Here is a 14,470-nt window from a genome sequence, read left to right on the forward strand (position 1 = left end):
GTGTCTGCCTGCTCTCTGATGAAGTGGTGCCCACATGTGCACGTATGGAGGATGGCAGACGCCATGGGGACCCTGGTGCAGACCTGCACTCCATCGTGGTAATCATGGATAGGTCCCTGCAGTGGCGATGCGAGAGGGAAACAGGGCACCTCGACATCTCTCCACGTGCACCATCCCCTCAGGGAGTCAGGTCGGGGCCCTTGGCACCCGAAGGGAGGAGGGGCAGCAGCTGGATATCCCTGGGTCATCCACTCAGGAATCCCAGAAGCTGCCTGCTACCTCCGAGTCCCATTTGCCTGTGACCCCTCAATCTCATTCTCTGTCTTTGCAGAGGGAGCAGCTGGCCCACAGTAGGATAGCCAAAGCAAGCCGGGACCCTCAAGGCCTCAGCTCCCCAGTGGACCCACGTGAAGTTATCGGAGGCAACAGGGCCAACCATCGCACAGGCTGTCTCCACCCTGGCTGCAGATGTCAGGGCAACACCTTGAAGTGTTAGGGCTAGCAAAGTTAAGAAACTCTGATCATAGTTGGTTGCATGGGTGAACACATTTGTCACTTTATAATCTGAAAATGTATTCACTTTCACTGAGTAATGTGTGATGGTATCTTTCAGTTTCATTTACAGGCTTTGCGAGTCCTCCCTCTGCATCCCCTCCCACCAGGAGTTCAGCTGCTCATACCCGGACCAAGAGTGAATCTGGAAGAAGTGTGTGTGTGTGTGTGTGTGTGTGTGTGGCAGGGCCTTTCAGAGCCTTGAGCAAGCCACTCTCCCATGCATGTGGAGCACTTTCAATGTTGCTTGCTGGGATTCACTTTCAGTTGTCCATCTGAGCTGACCTGCATCTCTGTCCACCCACTGGTAACACTCCCATGCAGCACCTGTTCCCACCCGCCATGAGTCACCTTTCACTCTTGGATTTGCAAGCATGGTGTGGTTAACATTCTTCTTCAGCTCCTCCATCCCTCCCCTTCACCGGTCACCCATACCCTTTCCCCCATCACTGTCTATCCCCCCTGGCATCACCTTCCACCTCCCCACTGTAAACTGCCAGCCACAACCCTTTTCTTTTGAGGACTTCCAGGTGAATGTGTACATTCCCTTCCTTCCCGAAAATCCCACCTCCATCCACCTTAACCTCCCTGACCTCCTCCTTCCTACCCCAGGATCCGTGTCTGCCTCTGAGTCCGCACCAAACACCCTCGCAAACCCAATACTGATACAGTCACACCCTCAACCTCACACCTCACTCAGCCCTCTCTCATTCTCACCATTCCCTCCTACCACGTCCATCCTCATTTCACTCCCCAAGAGGCAGTCATTGACTCCACAGATCCCTCCCTTGCATGTTCACCTGGACATTCTCCCCTCAACATAGTACTCCTTCCCCCCTTGGAAATCCTCCCCCCACCCCCAGACTCCCCCCCCCCCAACCCCCACCAACCCACCAGACTCCTCCCCGCCCCTGACTCCTTCCCTCTTCCTGACTCCTCCATCCATCCTTACTTCTTGCTCCAGCCTTACTCCTTCCTCCCACTGAACTCCTTCCTCACTCCAAAGTTATGCCCCCCTCCGAACTCCTTCCTCCACCAGAAGTCCTTCCCCCTCTGAACTCCTTCTTTCCCCAAACTCCTTCCACCCCCAAATTACCACCCCCATGGAACTCCTTCCACCCCTCAAAGTAATGCTCACCTCCGAGCTCGTTCCTCCAACCAAAGTCCCAACCCCTCTGAACTCCTTCCACCCTCTGAACTCCTTCCTTTACATCTTTCTCCTGAGTTGCCATATTCTCTCCCATTACATCCTCCTCCTCATAATCTCACCTCTCCATCCCAACCTCACGCCCCTGATACCTTCATTCCCCCCCAAACCTCAGCCCCTGGACACTTTCAATCCCCTCCTCCCAACATACCTTCCTCTCCCAGTGAAAGGGGATGATTCCAGTGAGCTGGGCTTATAATGATGTGCAGATGTATTACAATAAAGTTCCGGATGTCTGGCAGCGGGAAACATGGCCCCCTATTGATGGGTGGAGCGGATGGTTGCAAATGTTCTTCATGGTGGCATTAAACCGACTTTTCGCCTTCCCATCATATTGTCTGCTCACACCAGCCAGGACGCCCAACACCAGTGAGCACGGAAAACTCCACCTAATGCCTTCAATCTTCCCAATACTTAATTGGAGGAAATTTCTGCTCATCCAGTTCTGGATGTTTGACAAGCAGCCTGACAGCTTAGAGACAGTGGACAAATCAATAGAGGTAGTGATGAGGTAAAGTTGAGTGTTACCAGCATACATGTGGAAACAGACATTGTGGCCTAAATTTTTTGATCATTGAGCACACGCGGGAAATGGGCCACCAGCCGCGATCGGCCCCGACTCTGATTTCACACTGGCTGACGAATTAACGGCCAGCCAGCATAAAATGCACTTTGAAACGCTCAGCGCTGCCAGGGTGGGGGTAGGAAGAGGGCAGATGCCGTGTAACTGAGGGTACGGGTGAGTGCTTCGAGAGAGCACCCTGAAGACAGACAGCTGCCCCAGGGAGCCGCAGACCTCCACATACTAAAGGACATGACAAAAATGCTGCAAAATATGTCGATGCAGCACAATCAAGCAGCTGAAAACATACCTCATAAAAAAAAACAGTCCCAAGATATCTCTTTTTGTTTTATTTCCCCAAGGAGATTTCATCCCGCCCTGGATCGAGGTTTGAACAAAAATGTGAATGTCGTCTGGGAGAATGACGTGTCCTCCAACCATAAATGTGGACGGGCACATAAAATCAATGTTGATTACATCGTTAATGGGCTTAATTGCCCACTTAATTGTCGGCAGGCGCACTTCCGACTGCTGCATGCGCCTGCCGAAGGAAATATCGCGCAAGTGCATAATGTCGCTCACCGGACATCATCTCGCACTATTTCACGCCCATTCGGGCCGGGCATGCGCCTGCCCGCGGGACGTAAAATTCTGGCCTGTGTTTTCGGAAAGCACAAAACTGCGGATGCTGGAAATCTAAAATAAAAAGGGAAAATACTGGAATAAACCTCAGCAGGTCAGGCAGTATCTATGGAGAGAGAAACAGAGTTAACATTTCAGCTCTGTGACCTTTCATCAGAACTGGGTAAAGTTAAAAAAGTAATAGAGTTTGAGCAGGTGGGATAAGGACAAAGAAGGGTTTGTGATAGGGTTAAAGACAGGAGAGAATGAATGAGATAAAGTTTAGTCCTCCAGGGCCAAAGAGAATGGAGATGGGGTAAGAAAAAATACATAGGAACAAAAGATGCGCCAAGAGCAGTTGTGCTGCTGTCTGAAAGAAAAAAACCAAAACAAGAAATAATGAAACAAAATCAGGGACAGAGTTTATGGTTGCAAGTTGTTGAGCTCAATGTTGAGTCCAGAAGGCTGTAAAGTGCTTAATCGAAAGATGAGGTGCTGTTCCTCCAGCTTATGTTGAGCTTCATTGGAACGTTGCAACAGGCCGAGGGCAGAGATGTCAGTGTGAGGGCAAGGTGGAGAAATAAAATGACAGCTAACTGGAAGCTCAGGGACCTGCTCGTGGACTGAGTGGCAGTGTTCCGTAAAGCAGTCACCCAAATCTGCATTTGGTCTTCCCGTCGCAGTGGAGGCCACATTGTGAGCAACAAATACAGTAGACTAGCTTGAAAGAAGAAGGTCTGAATTGTTGCTTCACTTGGAAGGAGTGTTTGGGGCCTTGAATGGTGAGAATAGAGGAGATAAAAGGACAGGTCTTGCATCTCCTGTATTTGCTCAATAACTAGAGAAAACAATCATTGGCAAAAGACCTAATGGGGAGACGAATACTCAAAATTATTAGGATCTGGAACACTCGACCTGCAAAATTACTGGAAGCTGATTGCATAAATAAATTTCAAAGGTATTTGGAGGGGTATTTAAGTATGAACAACTTACAGGGTTACAGACAAAATGTTGGGACGTGGGAATTACCATAACTGCTCTTTCAAAGAACCAGCAAAGGTACTAGTGGAGGAATGGCCTGCTTCTGTGCTTTGGGTTTCTAATATTCAATCCTTCTATGTAACATGACTTCCAAATGCACTAACATTCTTCTCTTCCCTCCCTCATTTATTACTGGTGCTCTCCTTCCCCACTCCTCCATCTCAGTTCACACTGACATCTTCCTTCTCCCCTCTCGCACAGTCAATAATGGCCTCCATAGCCCTATCAGCTATTTGAGTCTGATTTATACTTACACTGTAGATCTGGATGTAGCATCATGAAGAGCAGGGCCCAGCGCAGGGTGGTGGAGGTGGTGTCTGTACCAGCCGCAAAGAGATCAATAACTGTCCCTAGCAAATTGTTTTCCAGGAAACTTGTGTCAGGAATGTGTTTCATCTGAACTGCAGTTTAAAAAATAGAAATCAGTGATAATATATAGAATCCTGGAATGAGACAGCACTATGCCTGTGCCAGTTCCTTTTTGGAATTATACAATTAGTTCCTTTCCTCTGCTCCTTCCTCATAGCCCTGCAAACATTTTTAAAATATTTATCCAATTGTCTTTTCAAAGTTACATTTCAAGACTCTGGCAAATATCTTTGTTGGTTTCCATGAGAAATGCATCTTTGATGGAATGACACCTAACCTCCCATCCCTTGCATGTTTATGATACATGGATGATGTGTCTGCTATATTTGAATCTGCAGCTGCATGTAAAAACTTTCTTACACACCTTAATGGACTCCATCCTGCACCCAAATTCACCTTTGAAATGGAAAGTCAAACAAGCTCCCTTTCCTCAACATGCTGGTTGAGAAATCTGCCAAAGGGTTCTCTACTGCTGTCTACCACAAGCCTTCGCTGGTCAATACATGCGTTGGGATTCCTACAATTCCAAGCGCTGTAAGATTAGTCTTATTGGCAACCTCATAAATAGGGCCCAAGCCATTTGCTCAATATGCAAGCTTGATGCTGAAATAGGACACAAAAAAATGTCATGCTGCAGGATACCCTCATTAAATCATTGCTCACTGTACATTGTGCAAACCCATGAACGGGCCTAAGGCTGCCACTTTCAGTCCTAAAAAATGCCTAGTCTATCTCTGATTACCCTCAAAATTTGAGCAATAGGTGAAGCTAGCTGTTTAACGCTGCTACAATGCAATAGCAACATGAATGGTATTCTCCACTGACAGGATGCTGCCGTCAAGACAAAAAGATGTTCTGCCTATCACTCAAATGAGTAATGTGGTATACGGATTTCAGTGCCTGTGTGATGCCAGGTATATAGGCCATATGTCCCAACGACTGGCAGATCGTATCAAACAGCATGTCCCTTCCGATGTTTACAACAGGCAAAGTACTGTCCGCATTCACCAGCCCTTGCTCGCAAAACTCAAAACACAGGCCTTAACTTTCAGCCTGGCATGTGAGCACGTGGGATTGGAAGTGGATTTGAAATCCGCTCCTGCCTGCGATCAGCTCCCAAAATCAATTTCATGCTGGCTGGCTCCAATACTCTATTTTTTTCCTCCTTATTAATCTTTTGTCATTCTTTGCTGTTCTTTATATTCTTTCCAATCTTCCGATTGCCACCTGTTTTTGTGTTATAATATGCTCTTTCTTTAAGTTTGATACTGTCTTTAACTTTTTTTATTTAACTACGGATGGTTGGCTCACCCCTTGGAATTTTTCTTTCTCATTGGAATGTATGTATTCTGTGTATTCAGAAATATCCCTTTAAATGTCTGTCACTGAACCTCTGTTGACCTATCCCTTAGCCTCATTTGCCAGTTCATTTTAGCTAGCTCTGCTTTCATGCCCTCATTATTGCCTTATTTAAGTTTAAAATACTAGTCTTGGACACACTCATTTCTCCCTTAAAATGAATGTAAACTTTAATCATGCTATGATTGCTCCTACCGAGGGGTCCCTTCACTGTGAGGTTATCAATTAATCCTATCTCGTTGCGCAATACCAGGTCTAGTAAAGCCTGCTCTCTGGTTGGCTCCAGCTGTTCTAAGAAACTATCAAGAAAACATTTTATGAACTCCTCAACTACGCTCTTTGCCCATCTGATTAAAATCCCCCCCGATTATTGTTGTACCTTTCTAACAAGCTCCCATTATCTCTTCTTTTGTACTCTATCCTACAGTGAGTTACAATTACATTACTGTACACCACTCCCACAGACTCAACCCAAACCACTTCTACATCCTGGTTTCCTGAACTTAGGTCATCCCTCTCTAATGTGCTAATACCATCATTAAATACTAGAGCCACCCCTCCACCTTTTCCTAACTTCCTGTCCTTTCTAAATGTCATATACCCTTCAATATTCAGGTCCCAATCTATGTCATCCTGTAGCCATGTCTCTGCAATGGCTATCAGATCGTACTTATTTATTTTTATTTGCGTTATCAGTTTGTCTGTTTTGTTTTGAATGCTACGTGTGTTTAGATAGAGCCTTTAGTTTTGTCCTTTTATTATTTTTGTATCATCTAGCCTTATCTGCTGATTTACTCTTAGATTTGTATTCCTTGCCCCTTCCACTCACGATCTGTTTATCATTTCCCATATTAATACCTTTCCCTCTTGCCTTGTCTCTACTCTTTGGTTTATCACATCAACCCAGATTTGATCCTTTGACCCTACTATTCAGTTTAAAACCCTCTCTACTTCCCTAGTTATGCGGTTCACAAGGAGACCAGCCCCAGCACGTTTCAGGTGTAGACCGTCCCAAAGGCACAGATCCCGCTTTCCTTAATACTGGTGCCAGTGTCCCACAACCTGGAACCCACTTCTCCCATGCCAGTTTTTCAGCATTAATTTCTCTAATCTTATTTGTCCTATACCAATTTGCACACGGCTCAGGTAATAATCCAGAAATTATTGCCTTTCAGGTTATGCTTCTTTGGTGCCTAGCTCCTCATACTGACTATGATACCAACAGGGGGCCACTGCAACTGGATCCCCCCCACGCCCCCACCCCTCCCCTCCCACTGTAAGTTCCTCTCCAGTCCTGAGCAGATGTCCCAAACCCTGACATCTGGCAGGCAACATAGCCATCTGGACTCTCACTCTTTGCTACAGAGAACAGTGTCAGTCCCCCTTACTATACTGTCCCCTACTACCATTACATTCCTTTTTATTCCCCCCACTTGAATAGCTTCCTGTACCATGGTCAGTTTGCTCCTCCACCCTGCAGCCACTGCTCTCATCCAAACAAACTGAGAGAACCTCAGACCAATTGGACAATTGCAGAGGCTCACACTCCTACCCTCTGGGTCCCCTTACCTGCCTCACTCGCAACCTCCTGTCCCTGGCCACTGACCAAATCAGAAGACCCGTATCCTAAGTGGTGTGATTGCCTCCTGACATGAAACATCCAGGTAACTTTCACACTCCCTGATGTGTTGCATAGTCTGCAGCTCAGCCTCCAGCTGAATGACTCTGAGCCAAAATTCCTCAAGTTGTAAACACTTACTGCAGATGTGTTTGCCCTAGATCATAATGTTATCCAGGAGTTCCCACATGCTGCAGCCTCGACACATCACCTGTCCTGCCATCCTTAATGTGTTTTACATAATTAATTATATTAATCACTTATATGTGTTGCTTTCTTATATATTTTATTAACTTTACCACTATTTTGTGTACTATTTTAAACCTCAGGGATAGAACGGAACTTCGGTGGAGAAGAAAAGAGTTGACGTTTCGAGTCCTCAATTTTTAGGACTCGAAATGTCAACTCTTTTCTTCTCCGCCGATGCTGCCAGACCTGCTGAGTTTTTCCAGGTAATTCTGTTTTTGTTTTTGTTTTGGATTTTCAGCATCCGCAGTTTTTTTGTTTTTATATCTGTAGAATGGAACTTACCCATTTCCCAGATAATCACCAAACAACGAGCTTCTTTCCCTGTTGTAGAGCTAGAACCAATTCGTATGTGGTGAGGGAGTTAGAAAAAGGAAACTAACACCTCCTTTCCCCAACTCTCCAGACCTACCAAACTCCAGGTTTTTAGCCAGTTAGCTCAGCTGCTCTCCATTTGCCTTGGCTGCATGAAAGAACCCTGAATTTATAGTAAACTGAACTGCAGCTACAGTAACCAGATTCAATCAGTTAGCTAATTAACTACTCAGCTCCTAAAGCTGAGAGTGAGTTTACCCTTTCTGAATTACAAGAAAATAGAACTTAGACTGCTTACACAGTACTTTCCAGTTACTGCTAATTACAGACTAGATTAGATTTTATGAGCAAAATTTCTGAACAAAATTAACACATAAAACTGCCCCCCTCACGAAACTCCAAGTCTTCACTCAGTTAGCTCAGCTGCACTCCGTTTGATCATTTCACATATGGAGGTGACAGTCTCCCTGGAGTGGCAGAGCCTTCTTCAGCACTGAACCTCAGACATGTCCAGGTAGCATGATCACTGTCTGTGGACTCTGCCTGCTGGGTAATGGGGCCTTCTCTGGACCCTTCTGCCTTGCACTTCTTGCTGACCCTGGATCCCTTCTGGTTATGCCTCTCATTCCATAGGTCCCACTCTGGGATGCTGCCTGCAGGCAACCTCTGGCCCTCTCTTCCTCTTCTGAGGAGAACCTTCCAGCAGAGTACACAATCCACATTTTTGTCCATATAGTTGCACAAGTTTCTGCACTGAAGGGGCCTCTAGGCAGGAGGCCTCTGCAAATGTTGAAAAATCAGAGTCCTCAAGCACACCAGAAAAACATGCCAGAAATTTTCTCTAAACCAAGTACAAGCAACTCACAGACAAACTCCTAATTATTCACCTTAACATCAGTCTTTGAGCCTTTTAATCCCACCCTGGATGTAGAATGCATGAAAAACATGAAGGCCGCCTGGCTGAGTGGAAAAGCGCATGGGCCCTTCAGAATCGCAGCCCTTTAAATGGCCTTAATTGGCCCTTTGGCTGTCGGCGGGCACGGTTCCAGCTGAAATATTGCAAGGCGGTGCGATGACATCACGATGCCCTCCAGATGTCACCACGCACCATTTCGCAATTGAATGTGTCCACTGCACGCTCACTCAGTGAGCGCAAAATTCTGGCCATAGTGTCCAACATTAGATGTGATTCTGTGATTGGACAACACCTGCTAAATAAATATATATAAGAACAAAAAAACTGCGGATGCTGGAAATCCAAAACAAAAACAGAATTACCTGGAAAAACTCAGCAGGTCTGGCAGCATCGGCGGAGAAGAAAAGAGTTGACGTTTCGAGTCCTCATGACCCTTCGACAGAACTTGAGTTCGAGTCCAAGAAAGAGTTGAAATATAAGCTGGTTTAAGGTGTGAGTGGGGTTGGGGAGAGAGAGAGAGAGAGAGAGAGAGAAGTGGAGGGGGGTGGTGTGGTTGTATGCAAAAGCAGTGATAGAAGCAGATCATCAAAAGATGTCACAAACAACAGGACAAAAGAACACATAGGTGTTAAAGTTGGTGATATTATCTAAACGAATGTGCTAATTAAGAATGGATGGTAGGGCACTCAAGGTATAGCTCTTGTGGGGGTGGGGAGAGCATAAAAGATTTAAAAATATTTAAAAATAATGGAAATAGGTGGGAAAAGAAAAATCTATATAATTTATTGGAAAAAAACAAAAGGAAGAGGGAAACAGAAAGGGGGTGGGGATGGAGGGGGGAGCTCAAGACCTAAAGTTGTTGAATTCAATATTCAGTCCGGAAGGCTGTAAAGTGCCTAGTCGGAAGATGAAGTGTTGTTCCTCCAGTTTGCGTTGGGCTTCACTGGAACAATGGAGCAAGCCAAGGACAGACATGTGGGCAAGAGAGCAGGGTGGAGTGTTAAAATGGCAAGCGACAGGGAGGTCTGGGTCATTCTTGCGGACAGACCGCAGGTGTTCTGCAAAGCGGTTGCCCAGTTTACGTTTGGTCTCTCCAATGTAGAGGAGACCACATTGGGAGCAACGAATGCAGTAGACTAAGTTGGGGGAAATGCAAGTGAAATGCTGCTTCACTTGAAAAGAGTGTTTGGGCCCTTGGACAGTGAGGAGAGAGGAAGTGAAGGGGCAGGTGTTGCATCTTTTGCGTGGGCATGGGGTGGTGCCATAGGAGGGGGTTGAGGAGTAGGGGGTGATGGAGGAGTGGACCAGGGTGTCCAAGGATGCTACCTTCAAAAACAGTTCCTCTGACATGTCCTCCTTCTTCCTTAACCGAGGTTTTCCACCCACGGTCGTTGACAGGGCCCTCAACCGTGTCCGGCCCATCTCCTGCGAATCCGCCCTCACGCCTTCTCCTCCCTCCCAGAAACATGATAGGGTCCCCCTTGTCCTCACTTATCACCCCACCAGCCTCCGCATTCAAAGGATCATCCTCCGCCATTTCCGCCAACTCCAGCATGATGCCACCGCCAAACACATCTTCCCTTCACCCCCCCTATCGGCATTCCGTAGGGATCGCTCCCTCCGGGACACCCTGGTCCACTCCTCCATCACCCCCTACTCCTCAACCCCCTCCTATGGCACCACCCCATGCCCACGCAAAAGATGCAACACCCGCCCCTTCACTTCCTCTCTCCTCACTGTCCAAGGGCCCAAACACTCTTTTCAAGTGAAGCAGCATTTCACTTGCATTTCCCCCAACTTAGTCTACTGCATTCGTTGCTCCCAATGTGGTCTCCTCTACATTGGAGAGACCAAACGTAAACTGGGCGACCGCTTTGTAGAACACCTGCGGTCTGTCCGCAAGAATGACCCAAACCTCCCTGTCGCTTACCATTTTAACACTCCACCCTGCTCTCTTGCCCACATGTCTGTCCTTGGCTTGCTCCATTGTTCCAGTGAAGCCCAACGCAAACTGGAGGAACAACACCTCATCTTCCGACTAGGCACTTTACAGCCATCTGGACTGAATATTGAATTCAACAACTTTAGGTCTTGAGCTCCCCCCTCCATCCCCACCCCCTTTCTGTTTCTTCCCCCTTCCTTTTGTTTTTTTTCCAATAAATTATATAGATTTTTCTTTTCCCACCTATTTCCATTATTTTTAAATATTTTTAAATCTTTTATGCTCTCCCCACCCCCACTAGAGCTATAACTTGAGTGCCCTACCATCCATTCTTAATTAGCACATTCGTTTAGATAATATCACCAACTTTAACACCTATGTGTTCTTTTATCCTGTTGTTTGTGACATCTTTTGATGATCTGCTTCTATCACTGCTTTTGCCTACAACCACACCACCCCCCTCCACTTCTCTCTCTCTCTCTTTCTCCCCCCCACACACACACACACCTTAAACCAGCTTATATTTCAACTCTTTCTTGGACTCGAACTCATGAGGGTCATGAGGACTCGAAACGTCAACTCTTTTCTTCTCCGCCGATGCTGCCAGACCTGCTGAGTTTTTCCAGATAATTCTGTTTTTGACCTGCTAAATAAAACTGTTCTAAGAATGACATTGAAAACCAATTTAAGATTGTCAGTCGGGCTCGCAGCATGGCTCACTTAGGCATGCTAGAAGCCACATATATTCACACCCAGGGCTCTAACCTTTACAGACAAAAGGAGTATGTCCACAGGTTGTACCTTTTTAACTAAACAAAAGCTTAGGGAACAGTCATTCCCCAGTTCACCCCCCAGGGCAGTGCCTTGGCCAATCAGATTCGAACAGCTCAGTTTAAATTTGAACAAAGCTTGGCATGGGAACATGCTGCATTCTTCATGGCAACGCCTCCACCAGAGTTTACTTGCCAACCAATCAGCGCTCTCTTCTCATGAGGTATAAATTGTTGTTCCCCTGTTACAGTTGGTAATTTCTTGTGAGCTATCCCGATGAGTACAAGATAAAAAGCTTAGACAGCATGTCTCCCTTTTCAGCAATACAGGCCCAGCTCTCTGATTACTGGTCCAATGACACAACCACTATACTATTCCCCCAAATACCTTTTAATAGCTAGTTCAAGAACACCAATAGGCAGAGACCAGTTGCCTTTTTGGGGAGTGAATAACTGTTGGCTGTGAGAAGACTATCAGAGGAGGGCAGTAAATACCTTCAAAGCAGGGAAAGGGAGGCCGAACAACAAATGTAAAAAATTCTGCCTTTAATATGCTCCAACTACTTTCCCCTTCTTTGCTCAGAAGGCAACATCAATTACACAGTGTGACAGAAAGTGAATTAAAACACAACCACACAACACTGACTGGAATATGCTGCAGTTTCCATCACATACCTTCTCTTGAAAAGTGAATGGTTTTCTCCTGGTTTTCAAATATCTTATTGTGTGGACAAGGGAAGTGATGAATAAAATGGAATGTATTCAACAGCTGCAAAAAAGAACACAGAGTTTGAAATGACATACATTATTTTACAACATGTTACTCATTTTGTTGAAAGTTGTGGACACAGAAATTCATCGCATTACATTTACTACGAAAACAACACAACAATAATTATTTCCCCTGGATCCAAACTGGTATCTTAGCAAATAATAATCAATATTATCAACCCTGTCAGTCACTACCTCCGTTAATCCTCAATGTGTTCCAAAGAGTTTCCTAACAAACACATTTTCTTCAGGACCCCTGGTTGGTTTGGTTATACTGTCTTTACTGTGATATATTTACTACATTCTAAGGCCATCAATGTGTCAAACATGAGCCTGATATTTTCTGTCTCTGTATTAACAACTGCATGACTTTTCCATGTAGAAAATTGGCAGCAATTAAAAAAAAAAGGTTTTGCAGTTTGTTCAAATAGCCACAAGAGCAGTAGCAATTGTCACCCATGTGGCTCTATACACTGCTGTACAAATGGCAGAGCATTTAAGAGTCACATGGCCAATCACCTGGTCCATGTGCAGCTTGATCATGGCCATCAGGACAGGATTATCCAGGTGAATTCCCTTTTCCCAATCGCATGTCTTTATTTTAAACTAATGCTCCTACCCACTTTACTTGACCAGTAGGAAATGCCAAGGTTGGCTCCCTAGGAGGCCAAGGCTGCCCTCTGGAGCCTCAAATCTTTTTGTGCAGTTCAATTTAACGTTCAGAGTAGATATCCACTGTCATCCTATTCAACTGAGGAAATCTGGGGTGACTGGTTAGGAGTTGGGTGGTTGGGAGGAAATTCCAAAGATTCATAATTCTTTGAATGAAGAAATCTCTCCTCTTCTCAGTCCTAAAAGGCTGACCCCTTATTCTGAGATATTGACACTGTGTTCTAGATTCCCCGGCAAGGGAAATATTTTCTCAGCATCTAACCCATCAAAGCCATGAAGTTGTTTTCTTATGGATAGGGGAGAGAGGCAAACTGAACCCCTTTATTTTCTCACTGTCTGTCCATAGGCAGAAGTGTTTTAATTTTGTAAATAGGCTGTGGCATGTTTCTCCAATCCCTGTTTGTGATGTTGATTTTAAAGTGACACGCAGCAAACTCTCTTTAGGGTTAAATCAGGATATAGTTTATTCATACATTCAAACCCTGGGGGATGGTCGGAACTTAACACACACACACACACACACACACACACACAACCCATACACTCACAAAAAAGAAGGTAGAAAAGAGTTTTTACAACTATGCATAATTTTAAAGAAAAAGATATAGAAAGCAGTTCATGTGATTGCCAGAATCCAGAAAGTAAGAGTCCAATGAGGGTTCCTTCACAGGGGAGCTACAGTTCATGTGGGTTCAGTTAACTGGGAGCAACACTTGCAGAATTCCTTTAAAGTTAATAGTGAGGCAGCAAGATGAAGTTGTTCATACAGAGCCTTGGTCTGTTCAGCAGGTAATGGCAGGAATCTTCCAGAAAAACAGGTTTTGAGGAAGCTTCAACTTGATGCAGGCTGATGGTCAGCCTGGAGCCATGCTTTGATGTTTTTAGGCTGAGGTTAAACAGCAGATTGAGTTGAGAGTCTAGAAATGTAATAATAACTTGCCAAAGGGCCAGAAGCTGAGGTCATGTGGTGTTGCCCATTAATGAGTTAGTGGCAGGTTAACAAGCAGTTTCTGTGCCTCTGGTCAAAATCCATTGTTCACTGTAGGAGATAGATGATGGCTGTTAATGCCTCTACAGCTATAACAAGTTTTGATAGCTCTCCCTTTGTTATAGTCCAGGCTGGGGAGATAAGTTGTCTGCTGGTCCCTGGTTTTGTTGATTGTATTGTGTCCTCACAATGAGAGGTGTGCGATTCCACAATAATGAGGGCTGAGCTTTTGTCCTGTAACTGCTGTTGGATGTTTCCAGAAACTGTAGTTAATTTGTAAATCATGTGACTCGTAGCAGCCATTTCTTGATTCAGCAAAGTCTGTTTTTTTTAATTAGTCAAAAAGTAAGATTTGATTTAAACAGTTTTTGATCTCTTTCGTATCTTACGGACATGACAGTTTCAATATGATCACCTCTCTTTCTTTTAAACTCCAGGGAATATAGATCTAGTCTACCCAATACCTCCGCATAGGACAATCCCTTCAGCCCAGGAGCCAGTCTAGTGAAGATTCATTGTGC

General features: G+C 45.3%; 1 pseudogene; it reads right to left on the minus strand.

The window, feature by feature from the left end:
• LOC121282864 overlaps nt 1–14,470 on the minus strand; it is a 67,250-nt pseudogene that overhangs the window by 16,926 nt on the left and 35,854 nt on the right.

The sequence above is a fragment of the Carcharodon carcharias genome, chromosome 10, assembly GCF_017639515.1.
Source record: "Carcharodon carcharias isolate sCarCar2 chromosome 10, sCarCar2.pri, whole genome shotgun sequence".
NCBI classification, from domain to species: Eukaryota; Metazoa; Chordata; class Chondrichthyes; order Lamniformes; family Lamnidae; genus Carcharodon; species Carcharodon carcharias.